This window comes from Nomia melanderi, chromosome 1, assembly GCF_051020985.1.
Source record: "Nomia melanderi isolate GNS246 chromosome 1, iyNomMela1, whole genome shotgun sequence".
Classification (NCBI taxonomy): Eukaryota; Metazoa; Arthropoda; class Insecta; order Hymenoptera; family Halictidae; genus Nomia; species Nomia melanderi.
The window spans coordinates 32,602,341-32,618,592 of NC_134999.1; the positions used below are offsets into that span (position 1 = coordinate 32,602,341).

A 16,252-nucleotide genomic window follows, 5' to 3' on the forward strand; every position below is an offset into this window, starting at 1 on the left:
TCGTTACTAACGGTTTTGTGTGTCAATGACAGCCAATTGTCTGGTTAAGTAGCTGCCGCCGCCGCGTCCCAACCTAAATCGGCCAATGGTCTCTCTGACCTGTATACGATTAACGTACAAAACAAAGCGTGTCGAACGACTTCCATGCTGGATGGATGGGGTCAATGTACAGGCCATTCTTTCTTCGGAGATTGCACAACACACATTCACGACGGATTCAAAATGCTTCTTTGAGAGAACGTCGCACTGTAGACGTGTACCACGTACTTTCTATTGATAGGCACTTCGAACGGGAATAATTATTACCAATTTTAGAATCCTATATTTGAATTTATATTAAATCTTACAAATGTTCAATTGAAAAGTTAAGTTAGTTAACAGTAACTATTTTGGGGAAACACATTATTCAAGTATAAAATGTTTAAGAAAGTAATACTTTCATGAACATTAATTCATTTCTCAGTGAAAATTCGATTACCTAAGAATATTTCTTTCCGGAAATCTTTTCGTTGAACTACTTTGTAAATTACTATTCAAACTTCTCGTTCTAAATGTTCAAATAATTGAAATGTGTAAAGTATATAAGCTCTGGACGACTGTTTGTAAACGATTTTCTCGCCGATCGCTTCCGAGTACACAAGAACCTAACTTCGGAATTGCAGTCAACAAATCACGCTACCTTATGAAACTAATTTATGTATCTCACTACGAGATATCTGTTTCTATCGGACACACAGTTTCAAATTGATATCAGAAATGTCTTTTTATTTTACGCGAGGCCGCGGCGTACCGACATTTTCCTGTCGACACCGCCGTTGCCCTCACACGAACGTGTTCTAGGAGTCACCGGCACACCTGAGAGCCGCGCCGAACTAATAGACCAAGATAGAAGAGAAACACGGGTTTCTCATTTGGGATTTTCATCAGGTTTCACAATTCCGCCGCGCGGTTGCATAATCGAACACGATTTGCCGGGAAAATTCACCGCGCCGTAAATCAACGGGATTGTGTACGGTCCGCTTTCTACGACTGGCGCGGTATCAGTGGTTCCGCGAGGTGAAAAAGAGACAAAGGCGTTATCGGAGTACACGTAAGTGGCCGTTGTGCCAATCTAATCACCATACTTGGGCGCATACATGCTCGTTCGAGCATTAAGCGCGCGCGCGGAACGCTGTTAGGTTATTAACAGAAACTGCCCGAAAAGGCTGCTCCCGTTAGTCGATCGTTGCTTCGTGGGAAAATCGGGCATACTTACGCGCAGAATGTCAAAGTTTCCAACCGGTATGCGTGAGCGCGCGACACACTCGCCTAAGGCCGGATCCGCACTTGTCCTTCGATCACCTATAATTAAAATAAACGAATCTACACGTTCGAATATCCAGTTGACAGAAAATCTTGGTTTCTTTCGAATCGTGAATATATCGGAAGAGATTATTTTCGGTGAAAAGTATGTAAATCAGTGTACACAGTTTTGTATATTAAATAATAATATTTATATATCCAACAATGTTAATATTTGATGTATAACAACGTAATATTAATAACTGTAATTGAAGAGAGTAACGATTAAAGGACAATAGAATTCGTTCTATTGTCATGTAGTTTAATTGGAAACACTGATACGATCAAATATTTATGTAACAGATTATCGATACGCTAACACAACAAATCGAGGATCAACATTGATATTACTAATTAAAGAGTCTTTACGACGTAACGAAGTCGTTTCGACTTTCTTGCCAATTGATAGACACCCGAGGAGTATTAATAAAAACACCCAGGGGAATACATATTTGACGCCAGTTTCTATTAATTATCCCCTAAAAATAAATACCGATACAAATGTCCGTAACCTACTAATTGCGAGTACGAACGTTACGGATACATTTAACGACAGCGATAAATTGAAGTGATGCGCGGAATCTGAAGCTGGCATTAATGTCGTCTAAACCAATTCCTCCGGTGTGCGGATCCGGCATAAATGTTAAACGCGAAACACTTCCGCGTTCCAGACGCCCGGAGTAAAGTCTAATCACAGTCGGCGACCAGCCCCCACCGTCGTCGATCATTTATCAATCCGTAATCTGTATCAGAAAGATCAACGTGTCAGACGCGCCTTTGATCTCTCTTTCCGCGCGGATCTTATTTATCGGGTATAATAATTGTTTATTATGATCCTCGTCTAGGAAAGCGGACCAGTTACACGGAACCGTTCTCGGATTTTCCTTTTTGCCCGGCTGGAACGATCCTAGTCGCGTGTAACGCGCGGAATTAATATTTATGGCGGACCGACTGGATGGAATCTTTCGTTCAGATCGTAAACGCGGAATTATCTGACCACGTTTGTCGGTGATCTGATCGCCACTCGCCTCGCGGCTTCTGCGTCGGTGGTCGTCTGATTGGCTACTTGAATTTTCCGCGAGAATCTACCGCTCGTTGCTACGACGGAAACGCGTGTCAATTTTCGATCTTAAATCATCCCGGCGAGCTTCTCTGTCGTTAATTAAACTACAGAACGTCGTTTCGAAATTTCCATTGAAACGGTTTAATATCTAAATTGCGCTGGATAAGATGTCCAATGATTTAGGTCTGCCAAAGACATTTCTTTCTTGTCTTTCGTGTTGTGATTAAGACTACTTGATTTGTTTCACATTTTAAATTGATTAGAAACATTACATTTTCGAATGTAACAGTTGTGTTATAACCATCTGAATCTACGAATCAAGAGATTTTTCAAGAAGCTAGAAATTTGAGAATATAGAAAAAAGTAGTTTCTCCTTTGTAACAGCCGCTGTCGATGGTGTAGATTTTTCCGAATAACGGAACGAAACTAACCAATACCCGAGGCACCAGATGTCTCCGAAATTCTGATCGTTACGACGCGGGCGCCATTAAAGTTCGACAAAAGGCGGTTTTTCGTGGGCGGCAGCTGTTGATTCGCGCATCAGGGAAACGGGGGTAAAAAACGAAAACGGACAATTGGGACGGTTGAACAATGCGCAACAATGATGCCAATTAGCCGACAAAAGGGGGTAATAGTGTACTGGAAGAGGAGCGAGGCGGCATGCCTCAGACTAGAGTCTCGAAAACAGCAGTCTCATCCGTTAGTCCGGTGTCCCTGTCCATCCATTACACTATTATCCCCTCAGCAAACACAGGATCCATCCTGGAGTCCACGCATGGACTTAATGCCCGGCCCAGGCCGTAACAGTCTGAGGAGAGGTAGCCATGCAATTTACGCGCAAAAGAACTAGGATGTATATATCGCGGCGGCACGGTTCGCAAAAAAGAAATGCCGCTGCTTAACAGGGGTACAGCATACATAATAATGTCGGACCCTCGCGTTTCCAGCGGCCCGGTGAAATATGAAGAGCGCCAGCGAGAAATTGTGTGATCGCCAAAGCAACCAGCGCGATCCTTCTTATTTATCCGCATTAACATGTCAAAGCTGCTTACGCTACTTTCGCCGGGGTCTCCTCCCATTTTTGATGTCGCGAGAACTGTCGCTGCGACCTGCGAGGCCGGCGAATCGCGGGTCGCTCGCAATGAAAAATATTGTTTGCCGACTTAAGCAGCGTTTCGTAGAAAACCTAACTAGGAACGCGTAGATAAGAATCAGCCTGTTGATCGCTGAATTGTTCGGCTGTTGTTGTTATATTAAGAGTAACGATCGAGTAATCTCGATCGAAACGTGCCAATTAAGGTAACGTTACGCTCGCTCGCTAGGAGAGAATATTTGACATATTCATTTTATTCGTTGAATTTAATTTGAACAAGTTGGAAAGGTAGGTATTTTAGAGTTAATAGAGTGCGACTGATCGCGAATGTGCCAGCGGAGAACAATTAAGGATACAGCGAAGATTGGTAGAAAGGTAGTAACAATGACAGATGATTGAGGTCAGAATAATTTCTGTAATCGGGGAAGACGATAATGAGGGTCTCGGCGGCGGTCGGTTTCTCGGGAAAGTGTTACAGTTCGTGATCGAAAGACCAGTCTTTCGAGGCACGCCGATTCGTGGATTCCTGTGTCGGTGAAGTTTGCTTACACGGAATCCTAATCGTTTGAAGTTCCATTCAACGATCATAAATTACCAGGCCTTCGAGTGGTGCATTCTTAACGATCACCTCAATGCCATTAGCCGTTCCTTTTAATTGCGGAATATCTTCTTCTCGCCAAGAATAATGGGGATTCAGTAAGGCTAATAAGAGAGTACAAAGCGGCAGTCCTCCAAGGATGCTCGAAGACACACGAGGCCGATCGTGACTGAACGAGGATCTCGGTCCGGCGGACTTTGAAGAATCGCGCACATGTGATCGCCGGTAAATTAGAAACGATAAAATTCATCGAGAATTCAGAAACGGGGTTCAATAAATTCTAAACGATCCTTTCACTCTAATTACAGGTTTTTATGCTATTCATCGGTCGTTGAAATGAAATTTATACGCGATGCCGGTGCATCGAGGAGAATTAATCATGAGTAATCGTGATTCAAATTGAACTTTACGTAGCTTGACTAATACCAACGGGAAATTCAGTCGGCTGGAGGAGGACTACGGATCGGTTGATGCAAGTCGAGTTTCATGTCACGCGGTTCTGGTTTTCTCCAGTTAATTGTTGACTATCCGATACATGTACGATAAACTTTACACAAACTCGGGAAAAATTGAATCTTAGGAAGCTTAATCCAAGGTGTCGTTATGTTCAACTCGGATCAAGTTCTAAAATCTAATTAACTACTACTTACAAACCAGCTTCGTTGAACTCAACTTCTCTCACTAAAACAGACATTCAATGACTACAGTACATTAACCTTACAATCACTATACATTACGACAAAACTATATCACTCAAACAAATTCAATAAAACACCGCCAGTCCTCAATACGAATTAATCAATCATTCACAAGCAAAATACCTCGACAATTCTAATAATATTCCAGCGAAGGACACTGAAACACTGTTCTAAACTCCTCGAAACTCCGATAAGAAGTCCAGCGGCACTCGGAAATATCTGGTCCGCGGTAGAAACCTTGGCCCGTGACAGAACAACTATCGTGGTAATTGTGAAATTCGATCGAAACCCGATTGACTCGGTGAAATGAACCACCCGGAGGTAATGAGATCCGAGCGCGAAGCCGTCCGGTTTGCTGCACCGGCTCCCCTCCGCCCGCCTTCAATCACTTTCATGACAGATGCATTTACGGGACCAAGGATCCGCTGGCCGTCAAGGCGGAATGCGCCTTGAGGCCCCCAACAGCCGCGGAACAACGAGACGTAACGATCGAACGATGGAATCGGGGATTTTCACGAGTCGAAAATCCTCGTCCCGATAAAGTCGAGTGGTTACGTGTAGGAGACACGAGATTCTCTTGGCAAGAGAGAACCTCTTCGCGCAGCGGGTTCTCCGTCTCGTTGAAGGATCGCTGAAGGATCCACGAGGAACGATCGTGACGGTGCATCCGTCGCGCGCTGTTTAACGGATTCTGATTCGCAGATATCGACGCGCAACCTATTGCCGCAGTCCTTACACCGCCGACAGAACCACTCGACGCATTTTTTCCGTCGTGCACCGTAGTATTTAGTTTTGTGTCGATAGAGGCCGACGGCTGATCCACGAGTGCCCGGGAATTGGATCGCGAATGAGATTCGTGGCTCGACGGAGCTTGCACGGGGATTCTTTGGATTGAAGTGACTCCCTTGGAATCGAAAATACTATTCGTGTCAAAGGTTCCGTGCGGCTTGCCGGGATGTTTATTGTCGATGGAGTTGCGGGGATATGGGAAATTGTATTGGCTCAAAGAAACGGTACTTCTGCTTCGCGTGGAATACTTTTTTCCTGTTGCTTGTAATTTATTCGTGGGAGAACAAGTTTTAGCTAATCAGAGAGAATTGCACTGGAAATTATTAATGAATTATTATCAAAGTACTATATATTCTTTATACTATCACGATAGTTTTTAGGCTCCATAAAGGAACTTTCCTAATTTTCTCAACGAAAAGTTACTGCTACCAGAATTCTACTGAACATAGTGTTCAGTCGAACGTAGTCGAGTCCATAATTCAAAGTTACGATACAGTAACGAGTTTCCAATTCTAAAGAAAAGAAGAAAACCATCGGTAGCCTACAATGATTTTTCGTTGCGCCATAAACGACATCGCGCGCCGCGAAATGCACACCAACAGATACAATAATTGCGAACGCATAAAATCCGCGCAGTCTATCGATAATCGCCGCCGCGCCGACGAGTGGTAACATCAATCTCCCCCCCTCCCTCTGGCACCGCGGCCATAATAGGAAGACACCATCCCGACTGGTGATTGCTGTAATCGACGTCAGCATCGCGATCCACCAATTGTAGAACAGTACGCTACTCGTCTTTCGTACACACCGGTATCGAACGCCTATTATATTCCTCCGCGTGCCCGGCAACCCTAATCGTCCGAGGCTAATCGGAAATCAATCTCGTTTCCCGCGCGTGATCGCGCGAGGACCCGGAAACTCCTAGCACATTTTCGTCCCGATCTACTTCTTGCACACCGTGAAACAAAGGAACCACCGATTTTATGATCGTGCGAGAAGTTTACCCGGCCAATAGAAAAAGAAACGAGAGAGAAGAAGAAACGAAAGGGAAAGAACGAGGAAAAGTGCTCGACGAACGCCCGTGAAAGCAGGGCAGGCAGAACGACGTCGACGAGAGGCTGCAATAAAAAAGATGCGGGGAAGAAGAGAACGAAAGAGAAACCGACAGTGAAAGAAAGAAGGAAAGAGAAGGAAAGAGAAAAACAGGTGAAAGAGATAAAGGAAGAGTAAGGGAGTGAGAATAGCGTGAAAGAGCGATAGAAGCGAGGGAGTTGGCGCGGTCGGAGGAGGGAGAAGGGTGATATCCCGTCGGCCGACGGCTCGTCTATTTCTCCCGCTTGCTATTCCCGGAGTGATGGAATGTTTATCAATAGATTAATCTCGGAGATCGGCGTGCGGCTCCGCACAATCGCTCGAACGGGCTCCTCGATTGCGATTAAACATAAAAGTATTATTTCAATCTGGCCCCTCCGCCACGTTTGCCGTACATTCAGGACTCCGGACCTGGTCTATATAGACGGACCGGTCGTGTAGCGTATGTACATACATGTACACACGTACACAGGTTACGTGTACGTGCGACTGTCGACCCGTGTGTCCGTGCGGCCCTGTGTACGTGTATGTACATCCCCCCAACGATAGATCGGGCATTTTTCCATTAGATTGGAACTTGATTAAATTGAAAATCTGTCAATTTAGGAAAAAGCATCCGACAGCTTATATTGACGGTGGACATTATACGCCAGTGGCCAGGCAACGAGGCAGAACTCGTTGGCCTGACAACTCGCGCAGATAAAAAACCTCCCGTCGTCGCGGGAGGACCGAACGCGGACACCGCGGCACCGCCGGCCCACGGGCCGGCCCGTTTCACGGGCTTTTTCGCCTTCCTTTTTGCACCCTTGTAAAATTAATTGCCGACGCTCTTTGAGGACCGCGCCACCGTCGCGGGGAACTGACCGGCCGCGACCATTCACGGGGATTCTACTATCACCGGTGTCCGTCACTCGCGTTCGATCTTTACCGTGGATTGATCTGAGTCATTGATATTGTACGACGGAGATTATCGCCAGAGATAATTTGTCGGTTTCGTTGGGAACGGGTATTTTAGGATTAGCTTGTTGCCATGAGCTTCGAGCAACTGTGTTTGGGGTTTATTGCTGGGAGTATTGAATGGTCGATGTGATTCATGTGTAATGCTTATGAAAATTGCAACGAGAAATCGAATAATAGTATTCGAGTGGAATTATTTGTTTCTAAGATCGTTTCGTGTATTGAACGCTGCAGAGTTTAGTGATGAGTAGGTTTTTAAAAGATCTGAGTTAGTCTAAAATTACTCTATAGTCTTATCGAATGTAGTCAAACCTGGTTTCTGTAACGTGAAGTAACGGTTAATTTGATTTGGAGACAGGTTGATACAGAAAGAGATGCGTTTATCTTAAATTGGCTTACTTTGTTATTGAATTAACGATATTTGCTTGGAGAGGATTTAAAACGGTTCACGGTGTAATATAAATATCACAGGCCAGATTGTTTTATCAAATTGCGTGCTGGGTTTACCAGCGTTTGGATTTGATTACGTATGCACATTACCAACCATCACGGATATAATTTAGTATAATCAGTCGACCATGCGCCCGTGGTCACTAATGCGCCAGGCAGTCTCACTTAACTACAGATCGTTTCTTAACGAGATTCTAAGAATCCACTCGGAAAATGGTTATTAGAACCATAAGCCCCCACCAATATGTCCGAGCAAGCGGTCAATTACGCGATCATCGTGAGAATCTTCTTTACTCTACATTCAACTAATAACACACGCGAATTTCTCAATCACAAAACGCATTTATAAATTTCCATTCCGACCGTCCGAAATTACCTTCGATCCTCCCTGTTTAAAATTCTCCGAAACAAAATCGCCAAAGCTGCAACACATCGATTTGTTCTTTCATAATCAAGCTCTTAATTACCGGTAAAAGCAACGCAAACAATATCAACCACAATACCCACGATAATGTACTATTCATCCCGCACACCGGGACAAAGTAATGATAACACAAAGAAGAAGCAAAAGGAGTAAATGAAAGGTAACAAAATGAAAGAGAACCGAGGCAGAGGGTTCAAGTAGGTACAAAAGAAGAAACCGGAAGGAATTAATTAAACGAATGAAGGTGGAACGAATTAAATAACGGATAAAGAAAATGAACGTAACGCGGGAAGGGCGAATAATCAGCGTTATTATTAAACTTAACCCGGTATCAGGCCGTTATTAAACTGTAACGGAAAGTAATCTGGTTTGTTTATCCGTTTGAATTCACTAATCCAGTTAGAGTGAAACCTTGTCGCAGGCGGGTATCGCGTTATACGCGGTCTGTAACGGCCGCGATCTTTTCCCCGACTTTTTCCCTGCCCGTAAGCTTTTCCAAACCCTTTCCGGTTCCCGTTATCAGCGTCTTCTATCAGTGTACCCTTTGTTTATTCTAATGCCGCGCGAAGAAAGAAGAAGCTCGCCCGGGCACGGCTTAGCCGGCCCGGGAGCCGAGATAATTCGACGATTAGGCGGAACATAAGCCGGATAACATTATCTCGACTGATTTAAAACAGTATCTTGCGAGGAGTAACGCTAAGCACCGCGGGAAACGTGATTGCAATTCGCTTGGCCGTATATGGCGCCATTGTCCGAACCAGTTCGATGGTCGCCGCGCAATCGAGAACGTATTACGCTCACGATAAGGCGTCGCGATTGCGGCAGATATATTTAATTGAAAATGCGGCCTGCCCTAACGATAATGCCGCATAGAGAATTCCACGGTGGCGCGGCCGTTATTAAATTATTTAAATGCCGCGATTAAACCGTGCCCTCCCTTTCGATAATATACCGCCTGATTTTTACGCCTAGGAATTCTTCATTTTGATCCTTTACGTTTCGCCTTTTTATCGCTGCGCGATTTAATGGCTGAACGAAATCACTCGGTGGGAGACGCGAGTATATATGGTAATACAATGAACTGTAATGTAATGAAAAGTTGTATAAGAATTCACAGAATTAAGTATTAATGATGTTATCAACGGAATTATTATATTTATAATATTTTTAAGAGTGCTGAAGTGTACGTAGGAAGATCTCTCTCTAATGAAAAGTTCTTCAAAAATTTGTGTCCGCAAAAATGAATAAATCGAAATAAGTAATCCGAAATAGAATCACAGATACATAGGAACAATTTCAAAACTACAAAAACGAAACTCCGTGAACTCACGTTTCGTACAATACCCTAAAAAAAGCGGAAACAAAGAATATTAGCGGACAATCAAAATTCTTGAAACAAAAACAAAACCAAGACTCAATCAGCAACCACTATCCAAATTACATAAATCCAACGAAGTCCCCACGTTTCCCCCGTCAGTCGACGCGCAGCCGACTATCGTCTAATTTCTCCTCGTTACCCCTTCGAAGAAGAAATGTCGCGGAGTTTTACGTTTCTTGGGCGGCCGCGGGGGTCGCGGTGAAATTTCCGCGGCGTCCGGCGGCCCCGCTCCTCCTCCTGGCTTGATTAAAGACAATCGTGAAACAGGAAGAGCCGCGGATAAGTCACGGGGCGCAATCGCACGCCGGGACAGAGCCTTTTAAAGTAGGAAACTCCCCGGAAACTAGCGGCCGCACGGTACCTAGAACTCTCCGGTGCGGTGCCAAATAACAATGTTGAATCTCATAAACAAGGAGACAAGACAAATACCCGGCTGGTCCGGCGGTCCAAGGGCGCGGAGTGGACAGAGTCCGTTCCACCCAGCCACCCACCCACGGGGGATGGGGAGATTCTGCTGGTAATTTCACGGTGTCTTGCATCCCTGAGCCACCCTCTCCGGCACTCCCACCCTGGACCTCCTCTGCACTCCTCTCCTCTCCTCTCCTCTCCTCTCAACCCCTCCTTCCCGGAGCTCGACGTCCAAAGCCGCGCGATACGTTCGCCATATTCGTGCGCCCAGTCCCACATTATGATCGACGTTCGCCGCATTAATCGAATACGATCTGGACGCTTGCGACGCGTTGCTCGGATGCCTGCTCCTTTCACGGGTATCTACCTCTCAATTTTGCATTCGATACGCCCACCGGTAATTTCGGTGGCGAGAGCTTGATACGAGCTTGCCGAAAGAGTTATTTAGGATTCTGATGTTGGATGATTGGGAGTTTTAATTGGATAATTGTTGGGCGAGGTTTGGCTTGTTTAAATAAGGATAGGCGTTTAAAAGTGTTCGAGATTTTGTGGATTTGACGTGGCGGAGTGGAAATGAATATTGTTCCACAGCTGCGTAGAGATAATTCTATTCTTCTATTGCTTCTCTAATTGTTTCCTACGCCCGGAAACCTCACACGCCTCTGAGCTACATCCGTTTTTCTGTAATCTTCTTATCGTTCTTAGGTGACCGCAGGTTTTTTCCGCTCACGATTGTGAAGTACTTTGCAATAGTGGTTTCAGTGGAGTGGATTTGTTAACAGTCTTCCGAGCCACGTTGTACGCGAACGGGCCCGTAGGTTGCGTAAAGCCTACGGTAGGTTTATGATGAATTTAGTATTTTATTTACATCTGCTCGTGGGTAGAAGATATTCCAATAAATTCGTGTCTTGGCTTCCATGAAATTCCTTTGAGGCTCGACATATCGATACATATTCAAGTTTAATTGTTTCCAATGACGTAGTTTTGAATCAAACTCTGCTTTAAATTCATAATACCGCAGAATGGATTTATTAAAATACGTCCACGATTGATCGTGTTTAATAATAACATTTTCATTTAAGTTGGAATTTGGTGCGTGTAACGTCATAGTTAGAATAAAACGGAATATTTCATTTACTCGATCAAACAATGTTTATCAATAACAGTCCAATCAAAATGTAAAATATTCTGCACCATAACAACCAAATTCCCATAGAATCACAGCTGTTAATCATCGCCATCAACAATTAAGTACCAAATCCATCCGTAGATCGCCGATACTACATCCTCACAATTTTTTTCATAAAATTCCTCTGGAAGACAGGGTGGTCTACGCACTCCTAACGATAATCACAATCGTCCCGCGGCGAAACAGTTGTCGAGAGGGTTCGCAGAGCAACACGGTGTCTTCGTCCAGCCGGCGGCCGATGCGATCTGTCTGGAAGGGTCATCGGGATTTGCGCGAATGGCCGACGACTTAATTGATCGAGGGCCATAAGCGAATTAGGGATGACCAATGTTCCACGTGCGGAGCTCAGGAATAGGAGGCCGGGGGAAGACGTCGAGTTAATTCAATTCGAGGAAGGCTGAAGGGGTTTCGGGACGTCTCTCGCGAGACGTAAATTTGCGTACGACCGTGCCCCTCGCCGCCCCCGCCGCGCAGTCTCTTATCCCCCAAGGACGATGGACACTCCGGCAAATTGCATCGTTGACTTGGTTCCCTTCTTTCCCAGTCCTTCACTCCCGATACGTTTTTTCTTCTTCTTCTTCGTCATCTTCTCCTCTTTGCCTGTCCTCTTCTTCCAAGGCTCGTTCCGCTGCGGAACGGTTGCTAGTCATAAATCAAATTATACGTTGAATGAGATTAGATTTCTGTTTGGCCACGTTCGAGGCTGGGTCCCGTGGATTCGACGAGGGTAAGGACTGGCTGCGGTGGCCGTAGTCCTTCCTCCGTCTCCTCTCTTCCTCGTCATAGCTCCATGGCCAGGCGCCTCTCTTGCGAGCCACGATGTTGCTACCGCTACTGCTTGCCAGGCTCTGTGATAGTGGTGGTAGCAGCGGCGGTAGCGACGGCAGAGGTGGCGGCGGCGGCGGTGGTGGTGGTGCACTACGAGGTCCAACATTAGTTAACGATTAATCAAGGCGCTTGTAGCTCAACATATATCATTAAACTAGTTAGCGAAGTAGGGTCGGCCAAGTGTGCTGACCACTGGCTACCACCACCCACCACCCTTCAAGCTGACCAACCCCCTTGACCGAGCCCCCATCTTGTTCCCGCGGCCGATCCAACCCTCTGGCGACGTGCTCACGTACCGAACCGAACTCTTAGAGACTCCGAGTTCAACCTCGTCCCTGATGTTTAGCCCGTTTATACTGGCTGCCAATTGCTCGTTAAACCTCGGCAACGAGCGCAGGAGTTTCGCGGAGTTTCCGTTGGCCCGGGATGTCGAATACGATCATTCCGTAATCATTCCCGAACACCCGGCATCTCACGTGTCGTTGGCGGTCGGATCGCGCGGTACACTCTGCACCGATACACCTTGATCTCGTTCCGATGGCAACCGGAGAATCTCTGGCTTTCATTCCGAACTCTTGTTGTTTGCGTTGGCCGTTGTAAATCACGGTGAAATTCGGTGGGTGAGCCACAGGGTAGCATAAACTGACCAACATCAGACGCGACGCGTAAATATTCTCGTGTTCCAGAGAGCGAGGGATCAACTTATCCTCCTGTAGGCCGGCGATACCTTTCCACTTTGATTGGACTCCCGTCGTCTCACCTCGCGGCTTCTCTCCGCGCGCGCAACACCGATCTCTCGACTTCTCGCTTCAACCCCCTCACAACTCATCCCCCGCCGCCGTCTCTTCCAGTTTTAACCATCGAGAGACGGCCGCATAGCCTTCTGTGCGCCCGCGGGCGCCCCTTATAAATCCTGCAGGACTCCTGCAGGCACTAATGTACGACTGTTTGCGGGTATAACTTGGCCCCGACACGAAGGATAGGGGATGGTGTTTCCAGTACATGCTAAGCCGGGGCTAAAGGCTCGCTAGACCGAGCCATTCCTCACTGCCCTACAGACTTACACCTACCCCCGGCCGCCGCCGCCGCCCGTCCAACTCGCCCCTTTCCGCCCCTGCGAGCACCAGACCCAACGGGCGTGTGCTTGTCTTTGCTTCTTATCCCTAAGCAAATGTGGTCACCGCGAGGAGGGCGCAGGGCGCAGGGATTTATTGATGGATTTACGACCTTGATGTTTAGATCTCGGAGGAAGACGAATGGAATCTTGAGATCGCGGCCCCGTCATTCGCGTTTAATCTTCGTCCGGCCGCGCGCATCTTGAAAGATGTCCCACTGGGCTGTTTGTTTCTCGCCGGATCGACGACAGCCGAATCGACGCGACGCGACGCGACGTCCACGCGCCGCGAGGACGTTCGTAATTAATACTGATTGCGAACGATGACTACGGCCTTTTTCGCTGGGTCGAATTCAATGTTCCTTTACAGTTTATTGGATTCGACTGTTAGCTAATTGAGGGTATCCGGTGGCGTCTTCCGAAGAGATTCAGACTTGAGTCTATAAGAAATGAATCTTCTGTTTTTTTAAAGTATCCATGTTGCTCTGATAATTAGAATTGATTTGAGAATTCTTCATTTGTAGCGGCGACTTGCTTTGCGAGATTGTTCATGTAAGAACAGTGAGAGCTAGTTGTAAATTGTAATTAACTCTAATTTGAAAATCTGTAATTTAAGGACAGGTAATTTTTATACTCTCTAGTTAATAAATAACATACAGAACAATTGCAAAACGAATTAAACGGGGATTCCTGGTCGTAGACATTTCAAACGGATGAGTTCGGAAGTATGGAAATCGGCGGACCAAGGGGAATAATTTCGTGCGCTGAACCTAATGACGTTGTAGGTGGTGCCGCCTTTAGATTATCGACATTTCGAGATGAAGCAGAAGCCCGAAGGGACTGGACACATTAATACCGTCGCAGGGAATCACTTGGCGAAGTTATTTGACCACCACTGTTCATCCTGGGAGATGGTATTAAATCCCTCCCCCGTTCTGCCGCCATCCTCTGGACCCACCTTCAGTGGTTCGGACAGACTTGTACCAAGGACCAGAGCTAGCTAGGCACCAGTGTCCGGCGGTGTCGTCGGCAAACGTTTGCTCGACAAACAAACTCAACTCCCGTCCCGGCTTCACCATTGCGCGACTCTGTTTTACTATATAAATGAGATGGTCACCCTAAGTACGGGGTTGAAAGGGATGATACTGTACGTGTGTGCCCGGTACCACCCACCCGTTTTCCACCTTGACGACCGCAAGCGCCGATCCTTCATCTCTGCTCTTCAACCTCCACCCCCCCACCGTCCAAACCCACCCCACTCCGCAGAAGAGCTTGAAGGGTGGAAACTGACCGGTAAGAAATTGGTCCGTTGATTGCAAACTACCCGAATTTCGTCGGGTACTCGATCGAGGAAATTATTATAAACGTTGCGACAATATTCTTCGAATTTTAGAGTCGACGACATACGAACGGGAAATTCTATTTGACTACGGAGAATTGAGTTTTTGGTACTCCAAAATTCATTAGATTCTGCGTTTCAAATTATATAGGATAGTTAACAAGTATTACTTTAACCTTTTGCTCATTTAAACAAATTTTATCTTGAAAATTATTGATACAGAATATTCCTGCTTCTTCTATTCAAATCGATATTAAAGTTCATTGGTTAAAATAAACTTCAATCGCTTACTAGAACCTTAAAAATGAATGTACCTACCGGAATCTATGATTCCAAAGTCTCCTCCATAAAATCTAAATACAACAAAACTTTTAATACTTTCTTCGACACATTCTATACAAACAAATACGTGATAAACTGCATAAACTCCGCGAAGTAGCTACAAGATTCTTCTCGTGAAGTTTATCCTGACATTCTATTCTTCTAAAGTCGCTCCACCGATCGCTACACCTTGAAACTTCAATTTCCATAATCGCCGCATTAGCATCGTAAATAACGCCGGCTATCTCCGGCGCGTTATTATCCTCATTGAAATCCAAGGAGACAACAGGAGTTACTTTTCCGTCGAAGCAATCTCTTCCGGTTAACCGGTGCGTTAATAACGAGGTGTACTGTTCGCTGGATGGATTTCGGCGGAAAGTCATGGATCCCGTTCTTCCAGCCAAGAATAACATAATCCTAGTAGCGCGGCACGGAAGCTACTTCGTATTAATGTTTGCCTCGATATCTGTAAACAGGCATTACCTGTATATCTCAGCGCGGAGGTGTAACTATCGGTTCGGCGGAGCTCCGCCGAGGGTTTGAATGTTAGCCGGCCACAGGGATTAGGAACTTCCTTCGGCTAGGTCACACCGTGCACACTGTTTGCGCTTCCCTATCGATATATCGCGGACGGAAAAGAGAAATTCGTGGCTCGCTGGTTACCGACCCCCACGTTGATTCGAATATTTCGACGAAGAAGCGCTTGGAGGACCCAGGACAATTGAAACTTGGCTTCGGCTCGACTTTAAATTGTTATGTCGCCTTTCGTATTATCGAAATTTCGCATTTCGATTGTCTTGATCATTTAATATACCAGTTTCTTTGAGAGTATAAATATTCTTATTATAAAACAATCTAGAAGTTTAACTAAATGTAACAGTTTTAATGTTTCAATATTATCGACGATTATTTACTGGTCCTCTAAAGTTAATAATTAATACATACTTAAATACTTCATAATACATCTTTGAATAACAATTCCAGCTACAATAGCAAACCAAAGAAACGACAATTACACTCATCGAACACCGGAACAACACAATTTTTCCAAATTTGCACAAAGTACATTCATTGAACTCTTCTTAAACACGTCAAGCCCACTGAGAAATCTATTACCAAACCAGCATCGAATAAAGCTCGGCGAATCAAAAACTGCCATCGAGCGGCGAT

General features: G+C 45.6%; 1 protein-coding gene across 3 annotated transcripts in view; it reads left to right on the forward strand.

The window, feature by feature from the left end:
- The window catches only part of pdm3 (POU-domain protein pdm3), a 201,238-nt gene that overhangs the window by 21,368 nt on the left and 163,618 nt on the right, over positions 1–16,252 (forward strand). The gene's annotated exons all lie outside the window — the stretch shown is intronic.